The following is a 22,238-nucleotide window of genomic DNA, read 5'->3' as shown; positions in this document are numbered from 1 at the left end:
CATTTTGCTGTCATATTCATGTACTAATTACTTTTATATGTCTTCTAGTTCAGTTTTGTTTCAGGATTAACATTGAAATACTTATAAATTATTTTCATTTTCCTTTTACATTTATATTTAGGATATATGGCTTTGCTTGAAGTTGTTTGTAAGGAAGATTGTTATTAATTTCATTTCAGGGTGATAATGCAGAAGTTGGAAAATATTTTATGGAGGGGAAACACTGAATTTGATAAGGTTGAGAATTGTTAGGCTAAATTCATCTGATGAATCTCTTACGGAAAGTTCCCAGATTTTAGTAGTAGGTGTTTCTTTTTTTTTTTTTTAGACAGACTTGATAGTTCTATTCTCGTAATTTACATTTGTAATTACAAACCTTTGGTCAAAGAAATAGCCAGCCCCACATGATTTGGTGGGCAAATACTTTCAAACATTTAAAGAAGAAATAATGCTAGATCTTAAACCAAGCATTTAAGAAACAGTAGATGAAAGAACGTTCTCCAACTCAATTTATGAAACCAACATTACCCTATCCAGAACCAGACAAGGGCAATTTCAAAAAAAAAGAAATGAAAAAGAATATCACAGGGCAATGTACCTCGATATAGATGTGAAAATCCTTAACAAATACTAGGCAAGCTGAATGCAGCAATATCTAAAAGATATAATATACAATGACCAAGTAGATTTATCCCAAGAGTGCATGTTCAGTTTAACATTTGAAAACAAGTGATGTATATAGTAGTAGGTGTTTCTAATCTGTGTATTGGGCGGGATCTTGGATGGTAGAGATCTTCTAGTAGGTGGCCATTGAAAAGTGCTTCATGATGTGAGGCAAGGCTCTAGAGACTTGGGAGCAAAGGAAATACATTACCTGCGGCCTAGAAGCTTTTAAAGTGTTGTCTCATTTGACGTATTTGAGATCACTTGTATAGAAAATAGAAAATTATTTCTACTAAATTTTTTTTTTAACATATCACTAGTATTCATTTGTTGTGCTGTGGAGTGCTTCCTTCATTGTATTATACGAAGACACTTTTCTGTGGGTATTGAATTTAACATGGTGGGAAGCAGCATATTTAGGGCAAAGGACCTTCTATCAGACCTATTTCTGCTCTCGATAATGTGATGTTTGGCAAGTCAGTCTGTTTCCTTTTAAATAGGGTTGATAATGTTATCAAATGCAAGGGGTTTTAAAACTTAAAGCTAATTAGAGACTCTATTAAAAGAATTGCTTTTTCTTCTACATCTTCACTTAGTGTTCTACATCTTCACTTAGATATGTAGATTGTGCATCTTGTACGTGTTAAAGGAGTTCATTTATTAGAAAAAAAAAAAGAGAGAGTAGGAAAGTACCTAGGAGAGCAGGTACTGAGAGCAGAATTACATGGTACAGAGATAGTATCTAATTTGTGTAATTATTAATGAGTATGCCAGTGGTACTAAATACTAGGTCACTTTCCCCTTCCTACTGGAGGAGTATTTTCAAGTGCTTGAAAATATTTTTTATTTGGAGGAAGGCTAAAATTAAATGAGTCTACCTTAATAGTTATTTAGAAATTAGTGTGAGGGAGAGGATCCTAAAGAGAATGACTTAAAGGGTGAACCTATTCTTTTTCCTTCTTCTGCTAGATGAGTATTTCTTTTATTTTAGCCAGTTCGCCATACCATAGTATTATGGTGACTACAGAGGTCAAATTTGCCATCCAACATTGAAATAAAATTACAAAGAAAAGTAATATTCAAAATACAATAATCAGATTGCAGGAGAATGGAAAGATTAGATTCTGAAGAAGATGAAAGCAAAATATGTCTGTGGTGGCTGGATCTAGGGAACACCCATAGTAAGGAATTGACAATATCTGAAGTTCTTATACATTTGAAGTAGTAGCTTTACTTACGATAATTAAGGATTTATACAGAACTTTTTTTCCCCTTCAGTCATTTGTTTGACCGTGTTAAATGGCAGAGAAACACATAGCGTCAGCCATATTTGGGGCACTTTCACTATTCATTTAAAATAGAATAGATTAAATCATAGTTCCTAGTTTTAAAATTGAGGTAGATCCATGATTTCAAGTATTGTTCAGGTGCATACAGGGGTTGTGGTGTAATTTGCAGAAAGCTGAAATATTTGATAATTCCACCAGGTATATTAAGCAGACCTTAACAAATTTTTTATTGATGTTTTTGAGTGGTAATTCAAAGCACATGGAATAAAATTCACAAAGGTAAACAATGAAGTTAGTCTTTTACTGCCCATCTCCAGCTATTCAGTTCCCTTCACAGGCTGTCTGTGTTGCCAATGTTTTGTTTTTGTTTTTGTTTTTGTTTTTTGCAAGAGCAAAGTCTAGAAACAGACTCAGCTATTATATATAGGCATTTAGTCTAAGATAAAGGTGGAATTTTAGATTAGTTGAAACATGATGGATTTCTTTGGTAAATGATTTTGTGACAGCCAGCCATTTAATAAAACCTGAAGACAAAGTAATTCCTGATGGATAAGAAATGTAAACATAAAAACTAAAAGTGCCATAAAAATGCAAAAAGAATATATACATGAAGGTAATATGATCTTGATGGTGGAAAGGCCTCTCAAAGCATGTGATAAAATCAGAAACCAAAAGGGCAAATTTCATAGACTTGATTACATAAGAATTTAAAACTTCCTGCTTCCAAAAACGATATAAATGGGATTTCAAGACGAATGATAAACTGGGAAAAAATATTTGTAAAGCCAGACAAAGGGTTAATAATCTTACTATATAAAGTACAGCACAACAAAACAAATAAAAAAACATTAATTAAAAATATAATCTCAAAACTTGGAATCTCTGGTTTCCAGTCTAGCATGTAAAGAAGGACCTTAGGAATTGCCACTCTATCCTAACAATAAGTAAAAAGCTGAACTAAAAAAATCAACTTATAGATTCTTCAGGGAAATGAAGTCACAGGGTAAACTGCTGCCCTGAAAATTGGAGTGACAGGAAGATACAGGGAATCATAGCTTACTAAAGCAGAAACCTCTGCAGCAACCAGGGCCCGGTAGGAAAACCTAAACTATAATTGATGAATCCAGAGGCTCAGTGTGAACAACTCTGAGAGTTAGAAACTGCAAGAGAATCTAGTCATGGGGGACATCCACACTTTGGTGAGTTTTACCTCCAGGAGTTCTACCAGGTCATCACAGTTAATATTGGAGAAAAATACCCTGTGTTTTCTAGCAGAAGGAGGGGAAAGGAACCATTTCAAAATAAACCAGAGTATTCTGCTTTTCTTAGCAAGACAGGCTCTCAGGAGAAACTGTTTTACCAGAGCCTAACCTAAGTGAGGGAAGGCAAATACCCAACATCAACCAGCTCTAGTCTTCCACCTGGGGTAAGGGAAAAACTCTATTTGAGCTCATCTAGACATACATGTAGGGAAAGGGAAATACATAACCCCTGCTATCCTGTCTCAACTCTGGGGAGTTGGAAAGGTAGGGACTGAGAAGCATTGATGAAATTCACAGAACTCACTGAAAAACTGACACCTAATCATAGGACTGGAAAATGCCTCCCCAAGCACCACCATACCACTACATTGCTAAAGACGTATTTACCACAGTTCTTTAACCAAGTGTATCATGTCTGCCTTTTCAACAAAAAATACAAGGCATACTAAAAGACAAAAAATACAGAGACTGAGCAATTATCAGAACTAGATTCAGATATGGAAGGAATGTTGGAATTACCAGACCAGGATTTTTTTTTTTTTAAAGATGACTAATAAGATAAGGATTTTAATGGAAAAAGTAGACACATGCAAGAATAAATGGATAATGTAAGCAGAGGTGGAAATTCTAAGAAAGAATAAAATAAATATTAGATTAAAAATACTTTAACAGAGACAAAGAATGTCTTTGATGGGCTCATTACTAGACTGGACACAGCTGAGGAAAGAATCTCTGAACTTAAGGATATGACAATAGAAAATTTCAAAATTGAAGAGTAAAGAGGAAAAAAAAATTGAAAAAAGCAGACCAGAACATCCAAAAACTGTGGGACAACTACAAAAGGTATAGCATACATGTAATGTGAATACTAGGCGGAGAATAAAGGAAGAGAAGCAATATTTGAGGCAATTACAACGGAGAATTTCCTCAAATTAATGTCAGACAGTAAATCACAGAACCAGGAAGCTTAGATAGAGAATACCAAACAGGATAAATGTCAAAAAAAAAAAAGCACAAAAAAACCAAAAACCCAAAACCCTACACCTAGGCATAATATATTTAAACTTCAGAAAATCAATGGTAAAGAGAATAATCTTAAAAGAAGCCAGAGGAAAAATAACACCTTATCTATAGAAGAGCAAGGGTGAGGATCACATTCATTTGACTTTTTCAACTTTATAGAAATCATGCAAGCAAGAAGAGTTCAGTAAGATATTTGAAGTATTGAGGACCCCCCCCCCACCAACCTAGAGTTCTGTACCTTGTGAAATTATCTTCAAAAGTGAAGGAGAAATAGTTTCTCAAACAAATCAAGGGAATCTGTTACTAGGAGACCTGCCTTGTATGAAATGTTAAAAGAAGTACTTCAGACAGAAGGAAAATGGTGCACCTCAGAAATTGATCTACATAAAGGAAGAGCTTTGGAGAAGAAATAAGTGAAAATAAAGTAAAAACTTTTTTTTAAAAATAATTGATCTGATAGTTTTCAGTTTGTTCAAAAAAAGTATATTCAGTTTGTGTGTGTATGCTTAATGTATGCTTCTGTATAAGTGAAATGAATGAAAGCAATGATATAAGGAATGGGAGGGAAGAATTGGATTTGGATTACTTGTAAATATGTACAGCCTACCCAGAAGATATTTTGAGTTTGGTTCCAGACTGCTGTAACAAGGCAAATATCACAATAAAGTGAGTCAAATGAATTTTTTCATTTCCTGGTACATGTAACAGTTGTGTTTACACCATACTGTAGTCTATTAAGTGCAATAGCATTATGCCTAAAAAAATGTACATACCTTAATTAAAAAAATACTTTATTGCTAAAAAATGTTACCATCTGGGGACGCCTGGGTGGCTTAGTCGGTTAAGCGTCTGCCTTCGGCTCAGGTCATGATCCCAGGGTCCTGGAATCAAGTCCCGCATCGGGCTCCCTGCTCTGCGGGGAGCCTGCTTCTCCCTCTGCCTCTGTCTCTCTGTCTCTCATGAATAAATAAATAAAATCTTAAAAAAAAAAAAATGTTACCATCTGAGCTTTCAGAGATTGTAATCACTGATCACCATAACAAATATAATAACAATGAAAATGTTTGAAATGTTGGGAGAATTAGCAAAATGTGACACAGAGATATGAAGTGAGCAAATACTGTTGGAAAAATGGTACCCATACACTTGCTCGACATAGGGTTGCTTTAATTTGTAGAAAACATAGTATCTGTGAAGTACAGTAAAGCAAAGCACAATATAACAGGGTTTGCCTATATTGCAAATTCTGGAGCAACCACTAATGTTAAAAAAAAGTATAATTGATAAGAGAGGAAATGGAATCCTATAAAATACTCAAAATCACAAAAGGCATAAAATACTCAAAAACACAAAAAGAAAAAGTGTGGAAGTCAAAAATGGGAACAAAAAACAAGGATGACAAGTAGAAAACAGTAAGAAATATGGTAGAAATTAATCCATCTATAACAATTTCCTCTAAATACATCACTCAAAAGACAGATTTATCAGGGTGGATCAAAAACAAGACCCCAGTGTACATGGTGTACAAGAAACTCACTTTAAAAACACACATAGAGGGGCACCTGGGTGGCTCAGTTGGTTAAGTGTCTGCCTTTGGCTCAGGTCATGATCCCAGGGTACTGGGATGGAGCCCCACGTCAGGTTCCCTGCTCAGCGGGGAGTCTGCTTCTCCCTCTCCCTCTGCCTGCTGCTCCCCCTGCTTGTGCTCTGTCTGTCAAATAAAATAAATAAAATCTTAAAAAAAGAAACATATAGATTAAAAGTAAAGGGATAGAGGAAGATACACTGTGCTAACACTACTCAAAAGAAAGTGGGAATAGGTATATTAATTTCAGACAGAGCAGACTTGAGAGCGAAGATAGTTATTTGGAATAAAAAGGAGCATTACATGTGATAAAATGGTCAGTACTCCAAGAAGACCTAACAATCCTTAATGTGTATAAACCTAACAGAGTGTCAAAATATGTGAGGCAAAAACTGATAGAAGAGCAAGTATAAAATAGATGAATCCACTATTGTTGGAGACTTTTAACACTCTGTCAGAATTGGACAGATTCAGCAGGCAGAAAATCAGTAGAGACATAGTTGAACCCAACAGAACTATCATTATAACTGACATCTACAGACTACTTTATCCAACAGCAACAAATTAACATTCTTCTCAAGCTCATATGAACATTCATCAAAATAGACATCATTCTGGGTCATAAAACATACCTTAACAAATTTAAAAGAACAGATATCATACAATATTGGTTCCCAGACCAGAATGAAATTAGACTAGAAATTAATAACATAAAGAGAGTTGTAAAGTTCCCATATATTTGGAGATTAAAAAGCATATGTCTAAAAAACACATGGGCCAAGAAAGAAATCTCAGGAGATATTGAAAAATGTTTTGAATTAAATGAGAATGAAAATATAACTTATCAACAAAAGCAGGGCTTAGAAGGAAATTTATAGCATTGAATGCATATACTAGACTAGAAGAATGTTCTAAAATCAGCCATTTAAGCTTTCATTTTAGGAACTAGAAAAGGACAAATTAAATCTGAAGTAAGCAGAAGAAAAGAAACAGTAAGAATTAGAGCAGAAAACAGTTAAACTGTAAGTAGGAAATAGAGAAAAGCAATAAACCCAAAAGCTGGTTCTTTGAAAAGATCAATAAAATCAGTAAGTCTCTAGCCAGGCTAACTTAATGAAAAAGAAGGATACAAATTATTGATCAGATATGAAAGAGAGGACATCACTACAGATCCCACGGATATTAAAAGGATAAGAAATTCTATGAACAACTCCATGCCCACAAATTTGATAACCTAGATGAAGTGGATCCATTCCTTGAAAGTTACAATTTGCCAAAATTCACACAAGAAGAAATAGACAATCTGAATAACCCTGTATCTGTTTTAAAAATTGAATCCATTAATAACCTTTCAAAACAAAGCACCAGGCCCAGATGGGTTCATTGGTGAATTCTACCAAGCATTTAAGGAAGAGGTTATACCACATCTCTATAGTCTCTCCCAAAAGATAGAAGGAGAGAGAATAATTTCTATTCTGTGAAGTCAGCATTTAGCCTAATACCAAAACCAAAGACATTACAAGAAAACTACAGACCAATTATCTTTCATGAACATAGATGAAAAAAAACCCTCAAAATATCAACCAATTGAATCCAACAATGTGTGGAAAGAATTAGACATTACAGCTAAGTGGAATTTATGCCAGGTATGCAAGGCTGATTCAGCAATTGAAAATCACTTAATATAATCCATTACATCAACAGGCTAAAGAAAATCACATGATTACAACAAAATCTAACACCCATTTGTGATTTAAAAAACTCCGTAAAGTAGGTTTGGAGGGGGAACTTCCTCAACTTGATAAAGAACATTTACAAAAATCCTACAGCTAATATTATACTTAATGGTAAGAAACTAGAAACTCTTTACTAAGGTCAGGAATGAGGCAAGGATGTCCCTTCCCACGATTGCTTTTCAACCTCATTTGGAAGTCAGAGCTAATGCAGTAAGGCAAGCAAAGGGGAAAAAAAAATTATACTGATTGGGAGGAAGGGAGGGAGGAAATAAAACTTTTTGTTAGTGGTTTTATTTCTACATGATCATCTATGTAGAACATCTGAAAGAACTGACAAAAAAAATTCCTGGATTAGAAATGATTGTAGTAAGGTTGTAGGATAGAAAGTTAAGATATAAAAGGTTACTGCTTTCCTGTATATATACCATCAGTGAACAAGAAGAATTTGAAATTGAAAGCTCAATACCATTTACTTTAATGCCCCCTCCCCAAGTGAAATACTTAGGTATAAACCTAACAAATTACGTGTGAGATCTGTAAGAGGAAAATTAAACTCTGAATGAAGTCAAGGAACTAAATGAGAGATATTCCATGCTCATGGTTAGGAAGACTCAATATTGTCAAGACGTCAGTTCTTCCCAACTTGATGTATAGATTCAATACAATCCCAATCAAAATCCCAGCAGGTAATTTTGTGGATATTGACAAACTGATTCTAAAGTTTATATACCAAGTCAAAAGACCCACAAATAGGCAACTAATTTTTAAAGGAGAAGGACCGTCAGAGAACTGACACTCTGACTTCAAGATTACTATAGGGGCGCCTGGGTGGCTCAGTCGTTAAGTGTCTGCCTTTGGCTCAGGTCATGATCTCAGGGTCCTGGGATCGAGCCCTGCATCGGGCCCCCTGTTCTGCGGGGAGCCTGCTTCTCCCTCTCCCACTCCCCCTGCTTGTGTTCCCTCTCTCGCTGTCTCTCTCTCTGTCAAATAAATAAATAAAATCTTAAAAAAAAAAAAAGATTTACTATAAAGCTACATTAAATCAACACACTGTGGTTTTGGCAAAAGCATACACAAGTAGATCAGTGGAATAGAACAGAAAGCCCAGAAATAGATCCATACAATTATAGTCAACTGACCTTTGACACAAAGGAGCAAAGACAGTGCATTCGAGCAGATAGTCTTGTCAACAAATAATCCTGGTACAATTTGACATCCACATGCAAAGAAATGAATCTAGACATAGACCTTATGCCCTTCACAAAAATTAAGTAAAAATGTATTATAGGCCTAATTGTAAATTGCAAACCTCAAAAACTCCTAGAAGATAACCTAGGACACAACCTAGGTGACCTTGGGTATGGCAATGGTTTTCTTAGATACAAAACCAAAGGCATTATCTGTGAAAGAAATAATAAGTGGGAATTCATTAAAATAAAAATAAAAACTTCTGCTCTGTGAAAGACACTGTTAAGGGAATGAGAAGATATGTCACAGACTGGGAGAAAATATTTGCAAAAGACACATCTGATAAAGGACCATTGTTCAAAATATACAAAGAACTCTTAAAACTCAAAAATAAGAAAACAAAACCTGATTGAAAAATGGGCAAAATTAGTGAACAGACATAGAACCACATAAGATATACAGATGGCAAGTGAGCATATGAAAAGATGTTCAACATCACATGTCAAGTCATTAGGGAATTGTAAATTAAAACAAGATGTTACTACATACTTATTAGAATGGCCAAAATCCAAAACATTAACAACACCAAATGCTGGCATGGATGTGGAACAACAGGAGCTTTCATTCATGCTGGTGGGAATGCAGAATGGTACAGCCACTTTGGAAGAAAGTTTGGCAGTTTCTTACAAAACTAAACATACTCTTACCATACGATCCAGCAGAGCCAGCAATCACACTCCTTGGTATTTACCCAAAGGAGCTGAAAACTTATGTCCACACAAAACCTTGCACATGGATGTTTAGATCAGCTTTATTCATAGTTGCATAAACTTGGAAACAACCAACATGTTCTTCAGTAGGTGAATGGATAAAGTTTGGTACCATTCAGGGTCAAAAAGAAATGAGCATCTAGTCATGAAAAGACATGGAGGAAACGTGAATGCATATTACTAAGTGAAAAAAGCAAAAGGCTGTATACTGTATGAGTACAACTACATTATATCCTGGAAAAGGCAAGACTATAGACAGTAGAAAGATTGATGGTTGCCAGGGGTTAGGGGCAAAGGAGATGGATAGGGAGAGCACAGAGGAATTTTAGGGCAGTGAGACTATTCTGTAAGTTACTACACTGTTATAAATATGTCATTATATGTTTGTCCAAACCTGTAGGTAATCTATGGATTTTGGGTGATAATGATATGTCAATGTAGGTTTCATCAGTTGTAACAAATGTACCACTCTGGTGGGGGATGTTAATAGTAGGGAAAGTTGTATGTTTGTGGGGACAGAAGGTATATAGGAACTCCTGTCCTTTCTCCTCATTTTATGTGAAGTTTATTAAAAATGAAGTTTATTTTTTTAAAAGATTTTATTTTTTTATTTGACAGAGAGGGAGAGCACAAGCAGGGGGAGCGGCCCGCAGAGGGAGAGGGAGAAGCAGGCTTCCTGCTGATGCGGGGCTTGATGGTGGGGCTCGATCCCGGGACCCTGGTATCATGACCTGAGCCGAAGGCAGTCATTTAACCAACTGAGCCACCCAGGCACCCCAAAAATTAAGTTTATTTTTTTATTTTTTAAAGTTTTTATTTATTTATTTTGAGAGAGAGAATGAGAGAGAGAGCACATGAGAGGGAGGAGGGTCAGAGGGAGAAGCAGACTCCCTGCCGAGCAGGGAGCCCGATGCGGGACTCGATCCTGGGACTCCAGGATCATGACCTGAGCCAAAGGCAGTCGCTTAACCAACTGAGCCACCCAGGCGCCCCCCAAAATTATTTTTATTAAAATAAAAATATTTATTTTATTTATTTATATATATATTATATATATATAATAAAATTATTTATTTTATTTTTATTAAAAAAAGTTTATTAATGAAAAAATAAATCTTGGTAGAAAAAATGTACAAAGTCTGTCAACAGGCAATTTACAAAAGCAGTACAAATGGCCAGGACATATTGTAACCTTAACTAATCTAGAGATAGACATGGTCCAAGTTCAGGGCTGGGTCCTGTTCAGGAAGCATAGTTCAACACCAAAAGTTATTAAAAAGGAATTCCATTTGTTCTCAAAGAGCATTATTGGGAATTCAAATCATAACCAGATTAATAATTCTTACAGGATCTTTTCTCCTCTCCCCATTTCTTTTATGGCCCTGAATCTGCTTTTTACTGGTCTGGCAATAAAGTTTTTTTTTCAAATCCCAGGTAACAAGGCCACTTCCCCCTAACATTTTTTGTTTTCTTTATTATGTTGATCAACTTAGTATCAGCAAGTCATTCCTTTTTAGGAAGGGAAAAAACATGTGGACATTCACATGTTAATACATTTTTCCATGTTACACTAAGGAAGTACTTTTGGTTTCATAAAAATTTTCTTATTGCCAAATTAGCAAGTATTAGAGTGTTATTGCTTAGTGTTGGTGAGGGTGTGTGGTACTCTCAAGTCTCTATTGAAATTTTTGAGGGAGAAATTGCACACGTTTACTTTTTTAAAGATACCAGATCTTTATTAATGAGGTCCACTTCTAAGAACTCGTCCCAGGCCTTTTGGTTCTACCTGTGTTATGAGGCGGCCCATCAAGTACGTGTTTTAAAGCTATTTTCGTTTTCTCTGTTACATTCTCAAAAGTGATTTCTATATCCTGTATCTCAAAATTGTTTTTACAACCTATATTCAAATCACGTGTGATGCTTCTGAAAGGAACAGATTCTCAGTTCATATCCCAGACCAACTAAATCAGAATCTCTGGGTAGGGCCCAGGAGTCTTAAACAATCTCACAATAATTAGATATAAAATTAACTAACTGGTTATAATTTCAGAGCCATTTTTTCAGACTCTAAAGAACTGCTGCTCTCAAGCTCCAGTCCTGTCTAGCTTTAACCCTGGAAGGACTTGACCAGAATGCTTGTCCATTCCTCATTCTTTGAGTTTCTCTTCTCCTTACCTCGAAGTTCCTTTATATCATTTACCATCCTCCTCCTATTATTATTATTTTATTCTTGGTACTAAGAAAACATGTTACCCCTTGAGTGCAAGGAGCCCTTGATCCATTTTTACACCTCTTTCCAGACACTCTGTGCTCTTCCTTCTCTCCGTCTCTACTACTTTCCCTCCTTTATTTCATACTTTGTTTTTGAGATTATCCTGTTGTTATTTGTGACTGTAGTTCATGGATTTCCACTATTATGGAATATTTCATTATATGTATATACAACAATGTATTTTTCGTTCCATTTAAGGATACTTTGGATTTTTGAATTTTTTTTTTTTTTTTTTTGCTGCAGCTGCTTATCAAGGTTTATCTAAGGTATGTGATGTGGAAAGCATCATACTTAAAAAATAGTAGACATTTTTATGATTATCCTTTTTACTAGGTTTTAAGCTTCTTGAAAGCAGGAATTGGGTCTTATGCATCCCATCCAGCATTGCCAACCTTATGTAATAAAATAGATAATAAATACTTGTTTCATTGAGTTAAATTTTGTTTTTTACTCTTCATGTAACACCCTCTTGAAAACTTAGCTTTCTCAAGCTTCGGATCTCTCAAGAGAACTGTCGATAAGCTACTTAGGCATTTATGATACATGAAAATTGCATAAAAATATCTCAGTAACTTGATCAAAATAAATATACATTAGCAGGATAAATGTGAAGAATTCTTAGTTCTTGTTTGACAGTTTTAAATTGGTATATCCTTGAGAAGTCTTTTAAAATATTATTAGTTTCTTTTTCTGCAGATGGAAATAACCTCTAGTAAGTTATGTAATATTTAGGGTTTACAAGAAGCTTTTCATTTTAGAGATCTAGGGTAATATGAATAATGTAATCAAAAATTCTAGCACAGAAAGGAAATCACTGTATTTTTAAACATTAAGGAGTGTTTGGCTTTATGATAGGTTTTTATCATAGGACTTGTGCTATAATAATAACAATAATAAAACCTATTGTTAATAGGGCCATATTGGTGCTACAGTACTATGTTGAAAAGATTCTTGAGAGAAGTTCTCTCATGCTTTTTATTTACTGTCCTAGGCTTGGCCCAGTGGCTTTATAGTCCAGTTCACACCAAGCACTGTGCCAAGGCACCTGGGGTTTATGAACCAAGCTCTTTCTTGTTTAATAATTTAGACCTGGGCAAGTCAGTTGATTTCATTTGACTTCTGTTTCCTCATCTGCAAAATAAAGGTAATACCTTAGATTGCTTGTCTTTGTGGGATTCTAGGGTAGTACTTTAGGCTGCTTATCTTCACACGGTTCTTAAGAGAATTACTATAAGGAAATGCAGGAAATCTCTTTATAAAATGAACACTGAAATGGGGATAGTGGATACTATCTTTAGATTAGTAAAGGTCCAGCACAAATAGTATGGCCTTTTGCAGTGGGATAACGCTGAATTTGGGAGAAGCATACTGTTATGTATGGGAAAAAGAACGTATGTGTAGATAATGACCACAGCCCAGGGTAATGTGCCAGGCAAAAAACTTTTACTGATTTTGAAGAAATTTGTAGGAAAGAGAGAGATTGCTTTGTTTGGGGGAAAGGAGTCAGATGCTTTCGAGGATGATACTTTGGTAGTCTTGTACCAGTAGAAGGGAGAGAACATGGGCAGGAAATCTTGGAAGTGCAGCGTAAGGCTGACAACAAGTTGAAGTACTGTATTCGAGAAGCAGATCCTGGAGAGTGTGTCCATCACTGCCATGCTGTCCCATAATATGAGGAACCCTTACAAGGACATTAAGCAGGTTGAAGGATAGATTTGAGGAAATACTGAAGGCAGGGTGATCAGTCCCAGGGATATTATATTAATCTGGGGGAAAAATGATCAGGGGCTTAATCAAGGGCTCTTAACCTGGGGTTTGCAAATTAGGTGATCTTGGATAGAAATCAAGAGGCCATGAACTTGGTGAAAAATTACATTTTTTCCTTACTAACCTTTCTCTGAAATTTAGCTTATCCTTCAGTTATGAGTGTAGGAAACAAACCACAATAATTTTAGTAGTACTTTTAACTTTTTGCCAATCGAAATCTCACATTAAAGTTGTTGCAAACATCTTGTATTATTGCTTACCCCACCTATCATTACTCTGAACTTATGGTAGTTATGAGATCTGCTATGAGGTCTTTATTATTTAATGAGTTGGCAAAGAAGCATATATGGTGTTAATCACATTTTTTTATTAATTTTGATAACTATATTTCAATACAATTGGTTTGTTTTGTAATTCCATCCTTTAAAATTTATTTTTAAACTAAAACATTGAGTCCAAGCTTCATCAGATTAGTAGAGTGGTCTATGGCACAAAAAGGTTAAGAACCCTTGGTAAACTGAGGCGGTGTCTCTTCCAGAATGTACTGGTACTTTGTCATTTTTGGCAAGTTTGAGTCACTGTTTTATTTGCTAGAATAAAGTGGTCAAGTAAATGATCCATAATATCTCTTCCAACTCCAAAATTCCACCTTTAATTTACTCCTTCAAGCCAACATCTTCCATAGCCTTCCCCAGCTCACTAAATTACACAGTTGGCTTTTCCCTTCATCAAACCCAACATCTTCTCTAGCCTTGTCTTCCCCACCTCACTAAAAGACATCACTCTCCATCCAGGTCCTCAAGTCAAAAACGAGTTATCCTTTCTTTTTTTCGCACCTCTTATACCCAACATACCATCAAGTCTTGTCAGTTGTACTTCCTAACTTTCTGAATTTGTTCCTTTCTATTTCTACCACCTCTCTCTGCTGCACGATTGCAAGGCTTGTAATGGAGCTCCCTATTTCTATTCTTGACCTGTAACAGTCTGTTGTCTGCATAGCAATGAGAGTGGTCTTTTTAGTCCACAGATGATAGGAATTTGTTAACTGCCTAGAACCCCTTCCAGCGGCTTTCCTTGCACATGGATTAAAGTCCCTTTGTGAGCTGGCCCCCTGCTTGTCTTCCGGCTTCATCTCATGACACTCTTTTCCTGGCCTACTAAGCTTCAGCCATGCTGGCCTTTTTTTTTCTAGTCCTATAAATATGCCATCTTTGTCTTAGGGTCTTTGCATTTGCTGTTCCCTGCTCCGGAATGAGTAACTCTTTTCCCTAGATTGGTTTCTTAATGCTATTCAGATTCCAGGGTGCCTTCTTTATTTATCACCCCAATAACCTGGATCATCATTCCAATTCTCTGCAGTACCACTCACTATTGCTGTTCTTACTGTCTGTATCTTCCTCTACTTAGAATGTGAAGTCTATTAGAGCAGAAACATTGTCCGTTGTTTTTACTGTTCTATTCCCAGTACCTACAATAAATATGTACTGAAAAGCTTTGGACTACATTAAGTCTTAGTGTAGTCCCAAATATTCATTCATTAAGTGCTATGAGACTATTCAAACTGTCAAGGTTTCAAAACTCAGAAGGCTAGGGATATTTTGAAGAATGAAAAAATGTGCCCAAAGCAGCTAAAATGGGGAATAAGGAAGAGTTAAGAGTTATTGATGATTTGATAATGTCATCATATAGCAAATAAAAATAACTCCTAAAGATTCCAAGGAAATGAGTCATAAATTATTTTATTCAGGGAGCTAGGGTTGAGGAGGTTGTGGGGTTAGCTATGTAACATCTTTTAGGATTTTGAGTGGGTAACTAACCATAAAAGTACAGAAGTAATGATATTATACATTGAGTGTGATAACTATACTTCTTGTCCATGGGCTGCCCAGCATTTTATGGAGTATACCTAACCCAGAATCAGCCATAATATAACAATCATTTATTTGTTTGTTTGACAGAGAGAGACATAGGGAGAGGAGGAACACAAGCAGGGGGAGCGGGAGAGGGAGAAGCGGGCTTCCCGCGGAACAGGGAGCCTGATGCGGGGCTCGATTCCAGGACCCTGGGACCATGACGTGAGCCGAAGGCAGATGCTTAACGACTGAGCCACCCAGGCGCCCCTATAACAATCATTTTAGAGTGTCATGGTAGAGTGTGGCTTGTAGCAGCTCAAGTGGAACTAACAAGGAAGCAGAATAGGGAAAACAGCGCTGTGAGGCACAAACATGTGCACTGATGGGATTAGATACTTCTTAATCTGTCAGAATGATCCGGATCCCGGGCGGGGGCTAGGATGGAGATTCAGGGACTTGCATACACTGAGCAAGCACCAGGAAGTTCAGTAGTTGAAGAAGCTGAACTAGGCAATCAAACAGAAGGTAAGTCAGTCAGCTAGTAGCCAGGAGAATCAGAGGAAAAAAAAAAAAAGGAAGAAACCAGGTAAATGAGAGAAAGAATTGCCCAGGATTCACAGTAAAGAATAAATGTTGAGTCAGTGTCAGCTGCCTTTAGTCAGCTCATCCTACTGAGAGCTAATCTCAGAGTTTCCTAGCCTGCTTGTGATAACAGAAAGCAGCTGCTGGATGATGAGTGTGAGATTTGGAGGGAGGGAGGGATCAGAGTGAGGGTGGAGCAGACATATTTCTGGGTTAGAAACATTTGTTTGGCAGAGAATCAGATGTTGCTAGATCCATCACAGATCATTGAGGTCATTCGGTCCATTGTCTCCCCAAATTTTCACACAAAAGATCAAATTGTTTTTCCACTGTGAATCACATATTACAAAAATGATTTTCCTCAAAGCCTTATTAATAATTTGCTTCCTCATTTTTTTTTTGCTTCCCCATTTTTAACCAAGGACTGTAATTAGAACAGCATATGCTACCCATACTGAATCGACATAAGTTCACCTAAAGGCAAAAAACTCCCTACAATTTGTAGCTAACTTGTAGCTAAATGGTTGTTTCATTTAGATTTTTCAAATATTAAAAATGACCTGTGACCTTCAGATTGAGGGTTTTGGAGCTTGGCCATTGAAGTCCTAAATTTATTTCTCATATCCTTTGATTTCAAATCTTTGTCACTTAGAGCAGTGCTTTTTTTGCATACCTTACTTTGCTCTGAGACTTAGTTTCTCCATCTGCAAAGTGAGAATAACAATAATATCTACTTCAGGAAGTTATTTTGAGGATCAATCACCTGAGATAATGCCTTTCATCGCTGGCATATTGCCTGATACATGGTACGTGCAACCTCAGTAATTATTAGCTTTTATTCTGTTTTTTTATAATTGTAATTGCTCTTTAGAGCTTTGCAGCTCAGTTTCCTGGAATTGTATTTGTAGGTTTTGGATTAAAAGTTTGATCTTTTTATGCCCAAGAATTGATTCTCTCTCCTTTAACTCTGAGAAAAATGGAGTTGAGCAAAGAATTTATTATATTGGCAGTTATGGGTGGGTGGAGGGAGAATTGAGGAGCTGGCAGGTTTTTAAAGCCTCCATCCTATACAAAAAAAAAAAAACCAAAACCCAAACAAACAGCTGTTCTGCATTCACTGAGCACAGGATGAGAGGAAACAGGCTTCAACTTCAATAATAAGTGGATTACTGAGATGACATAATGAGCTGCTGGTGATATTTTAGAGGTCACCTTATGTCAAAGTAAGAAGATAGATAAAATTTGCAAATTGACAAAATTTGTAAAAATGCCTCTGACCTTAAGTGTCTATCATGCGTTCCATTTTATTGCAACACATTTCATAATTGGAATCACTATGAAGATGACTGTACATAAATGAATAAAGTATACTTCCTTGGTAGCCATTGGCATGTTATTTTAACATAAGAGGAAAAGTATTTCCCTTTGAAGTTATAGTTTGGTCTTATTTACTAATTTTAGAAAGAGATTATCAAGTGGTGAATTTGGCTGGATTTTAAATACTAAAATGTAGTCTTTCCCCTCTCCCTGCCTCCTTCTCTCCTTCCCTTTTCCTCCTAGTGCCACCACTAGTTTGTTCTCATGGTGATTTTGCTGGAGATTTCATAAAAGAATCACCTGGCAGAAATAGTAGTACTCTTCTTTATAAAATAATTTTTTACCTTGAAAAGAATCTTAGGTTTAGTACCTTCTGAGAGTAAGTATAGGGAGAAAGCTGGAAAAAGTGTGACACAGTTTTTTAACTTTATTTTTATTTTTTTAAAAAGATTTATTTATTTATTTTAGAGGAGATGTGTGCATCTGTGCAGCATGCACAAGTGGGGAGGGATAAAGGGAGAGAAACTCTGAGGGGACTCCCAAAGTGGGGCTCGATCTCACGACCCATGAGATGACCTGAGCCGAAACCAAAAGTCTGATGCTCAACTAACTGAGCCATCCAGGCACCCCAGTTTTTTAAGTTTAGAATAAAAGCACAGTTAACATCAGTACCATTGGTTTTGTCTTTTTCAGTGAATCACTTCTTTGTCTTCTGCAATGCCTTTGTGGGTAGTATAAAACTTAATGATATTGTACAATTAAATCTCATGCCTTTCTGATTTTTATAACTAAAATATTATAAACTATTCATAACATCCTATAAGGTGGCGTTGGAAGTAAGCTGGTAATACAGGCCTATGTGTTCTGATTAAGGTACAGTATCCAGCAGGTCCAGGAGCCAAGACCTGAGTTCACACTCTGACCCTACCTCTTATTGACTGAGAATCTTGGGCAAGTTACTCAGTTTTTTTAGTCTTTTCATCCTTATCGCTTCTCGGCCTTTTGGCTAAGATCAAGTGTAGTCTTTTCATCCTCATGCATAAAATGGAATTATGAAATCTATCTCATAGGAGTATATTGATTCATATGTGCTAGAATTCTAAACTGCTATCCAGAGGGGAAAAGTGTTGTTTATTTTAAAAATACATTATGTTAACTAGGTTGGTGGTTCTTTACCAAACCACCTTTGATAGTCAAATACTCATTTGTTGTGGACAGTTCCAAATAACACATGAATTATATGCCTGGCCTTTATTACCCCTAGTTAAACCTAAAATATGACTAATTAAGGTTACTCTACTTAATAGGAATATGTTTAAATAGTCTAGGTACAAGAAAGACTACTAAACATTAAGTAGTAAAGTTCATTGGGGTGATAGCATTATAATAGGTAAAAATGATTTGTAAATGCCACAAAACATTTTAAAATACAGGGTGCAGGGGCGCCTGGGTGGCTCAGTCATTAAGCGTCTGCCTTTGTCTCAGTTCGTGATCCCAGGGTCCTGGGATTGAGCCCTGCATCCATCGGGTTCCCTGCTCGGCGGGGGGCCTGCTTCTCCCTCTCCTTTGCTGCTTATCCTACTTGTGCACTCTGTCTCTCTCCCTCTCTCTCTCTGTCAAATAAATAGAATCTTTAAAAAAAAAAAATACAGGGTGCAGTTTCACCTAAAACAAATGATTCTACTTAATAATTGTTTTTTGAGGTATTTTAACATGTCTCCTTCAATCTCGTATCATTTATTAATTTGCTTTTCAAACACTGTCATAAACTATATTTCAGAAGTTTGAATTTATAAATTTTTAGGGAACAGGGCTTGAGGTACCCAAGGGCTTGAGATTTAACCCTGAATTTTTTTTTGGTTGTTGTTTTTTAGGTTTTTTAAAAAAGATTTTATTTATTTATTTGAGAGACAGAGTATGAGTGTGTGTGGGCGGGGTGGGGGGCAGAGGGAGAGGGACAAGCAGACTCCCTGCTGAGCAGGGAGCCCAATGTGCAACTCAGTCTCAGGACCCTGAGATCATGACCCAAGCTGAAGGCAGACACCCAGCCAACTGAGCCACCCAGGCACCCCTGAATTTCTTTCTAATGGATTTGATTTTTCCATTTTTTTCTTAGTATTTGCATGTGTAGCCTGCCTTTCAGCCTTGGAAAGCATACCCTTTAGTGTTTTCTGAATTGCTGTTTTTCTATAATATATTAGCTATAGAGACAATTCTAAATTCAAGTCTTTTTCGATTAACATGAAGGCCAAACTTGACATTAGGATATGGGTGTTTAATCAGTGTTACCTATAGATTTTACACAAGTTTAGAAGTCCTGTTGTCTACTGGGGTGCCTGGGTGGTACAGTCAGTTGAGCCTGTGACTCTTGGTTTTGGCCCAGATCATGATCTCAGGGTCGTGGGATTGAGCCCACACTCGGGCTCTGCCAGTTGTGCACAGAGTCTGCTTAAGGCTCTCTCTCCCTCTCCCTTGGCTCCCCCCCTGCTGCTGCTGCAGTGTATGCTTGTGACAGTTTTATCTTGGGAACCATTTAACTCCTATCTGTCTTTCCTCACAGTGTGCTTTCTAATCCCAATATTGACAATGTACTTTAAAGGTCATTTAAAGGTCATTAAGCAATGTAGCTTAATGATTAAGAGTGAGGATTTTAAAGTGACTGACACAGTGTGAATTCTGCCCTCACCACTCTGACTCTGTGATCTTCAGGCATGTACTTTCCAAGGCCTCTCTTAGGGTCTTCACAGAATTAAATTAGCTGTTGTTTATAATGTGCTTATTATAGGGCCTGATGCAAAATGGGTGCTATTTTTTTTTATTATTGCCAAACTCAGTGACAACTTTATACCATTACTTGATTGTTTAGTCTCCTTGACTAGTTTGTAAACTTGTTAAGAAAAGGAAGGAGGTATAGTTTCTTTGTGTATATGCCATTCTTCCTATTCTGGTATTTTGTATGTAAAGATATCTTTCCTTAGTTGAGCTATTTGTTTCAGCTGTTTGAGACCTGAAAGTCCAGGAGGTAGTAATTTTTATAGTTTTGTTTAGACACAGATTAGAATTTCTCATGCTAGGGAGCCTGTGTGTAGGAGTGAGTCACTTACTTACCTAGTGAGATGAGAACTTTACCTAGAGTATGTGGGGACTTTCTGCTCTTTTTTCCCAACAGTGCATAAGCAAAATTAGGTTCCATCATTTTATGTTCAGATTTGGGGATTTGCAAATGTCTGAGAGATAACCTTTCTGTACCTTAAAGCCCACTGTACTCAGTACATGTTTATTGGCTGATTTCTCTCCAAGGTGAAGAACAATTTTACTGTACCTTTGTACGGGACTGCTCAGAGTGATTGGTTGCTTTGAAATTTAACAGAGGTTTTGGGGTTACTTTTTTTTTGTTTTCTGAAGGCTTTCATTTTTTGAATCCATATCATCTGAAGGGTACATTTAGAATCAGTTTTTTTTTTTTTTTAAGATTTTATTTATTTGACAGAGAGAGACACAGTGAGAGCAGGAACACAAGCAGGGGGAGTGGGAGAGGGAGAAGCAGGCTCCCCGCGGAGCAGGGAGCCCGACGCGGGGCTCGATCCCAGGATCCCGGGATCATGACTTGAGCTGAAGGCAGCCGCTTAAACGACTGAGCCACCCAGGAGCCCCTTGAATCAGTTTTTTTAAAAAAATTTTCTCTAGGCTTTTATACTGAGCTTTTTCTAAAGTATGCTACTTCCTTACCTTTTTACTAGGTACTTAGAGCTTTTCAGTCAGGTTGTTATTCCAGTGATATTTTCCCAGTTTGCAAAGAAAGCTTGTACATCTTTAGAGCAGAAAAATGACTTATTTCATTTATAGTGATTTATCTTTTTTTACACCATTTATAGACTTTTATTTTTATTTTTTTAAAGATTTTATTTATTTATTTGACAGAGAGAGACATAGCAAGAGAGGGAACACAAGCAGGGGAGTGTGAGAGGGAGAAGCAGGCTTCCTGCGGAGCAGGGAGCCCGATGTGGGGCTAGATCCCAGGACCCTGGGATCATGACCTGAGCTGAAGGCAGATGCTTAACGACTGAGCCACTCAGGCGCCCCCCATTTATAGACTTTTAAAAATGAGAACTTTGTTAAGGTATAATTCACATACCATGTAATTCACTCAAAGCATCAATTCTGTGGTTTTTAATGTATTCACAGAGCTCTGCAGCTATCATCACAATTAGTTTTGTTTTTATTTTTTAAATATTTTATTTATTAGACAGAGAGACACAGCAAGAGAGGGAACACAAGCAGGGGGAGTGGGAGAGGGAGAAGCAGGCTTCCCGTTGTGCAGGGAGCCTGATGCGGGGCTCGATCCTAGGACCCTGGGATCATGACCTGAGCCAAAGGCAGACGCTTAACGACTGAGCCACCCAGGCGCCCCTCATCACAATTAGTTTTAAAACATCCAAACAAACAAACAAAAAATCCAAATCATCCCCCAAAGAAACTCCGTACATTTTAGCAGTCACTTCCCATTCATATAAGTGGAATTATGTAATATGTAGGGTTCTTTTTACTGGCTTCTTCCACTTAGCAAAGTGTTTTTAAAGTTCAACCATTTGTAGCATGTATCAGTACTTTATTCATTTTTATTGCTTAATAAAATTCTGTTGTATAGATATATACAACCTTTTATTTTATTATTTTTATTTTTTTTTTAAGATTTTATTTATTTATTTGAGAGAGAACACATGAGAGAGGATAGGGTCAGAGGATGAAGCAGACTCCCTGACAAGCAGGGAGCCCGATGCGGGACTCGATCCAGGGACTCCAGGATCATGACCTGAGCTGAAGGCAGTCGCTTAACCAACTGAGCCACCCAGGCGCCCAATATACAACCTTTTATTTAATCCATTTATCAATTGATGGACATTTGAATTGTTCCCACTTTTGGGTCATTA

At 36.7% G+C, this 22,238-nt stretch overlaps 1 protein-coding gene and 1 pseudogene across 1 annotated transcript in view; both read left to right on the top strand.

The window, feature by feature from the left end:
- JMJD1C (jumonji domain containing 1C) overlaps positions 1 to 22,238 on the top strand; it is a 349,365-nt gene that overhangs the window by 3,265 nt on the left and 323,862 nt on the right. The gene's annotated exons all lie outside the window — the stretch shown is intronic.
- On the top strand, positions 18,294 to 18,409 carry LOC123847299 (U2 spliceosomal RNA; annotated as a pseudogene).

This window comes from Mirounga angustirostris, unplaced genomic scaffold, assembly GCF_029215605.1.
Source record: "Mirounga angustirostris isolate CCGP_5_RB_7025 unplaced genomic scaffold, mMirAng1.0.hap1 SCAF_6, whole genome shotgun sequence".
NCBI lineage: Eukaryota > Metazoa > Chordata > Mammalia > Carnivora > Phocidae > Mirounga > Mirounga angustirostris.
This window is presented reverse-complemented; position numbering and strand designations above follow the sequence as displayed.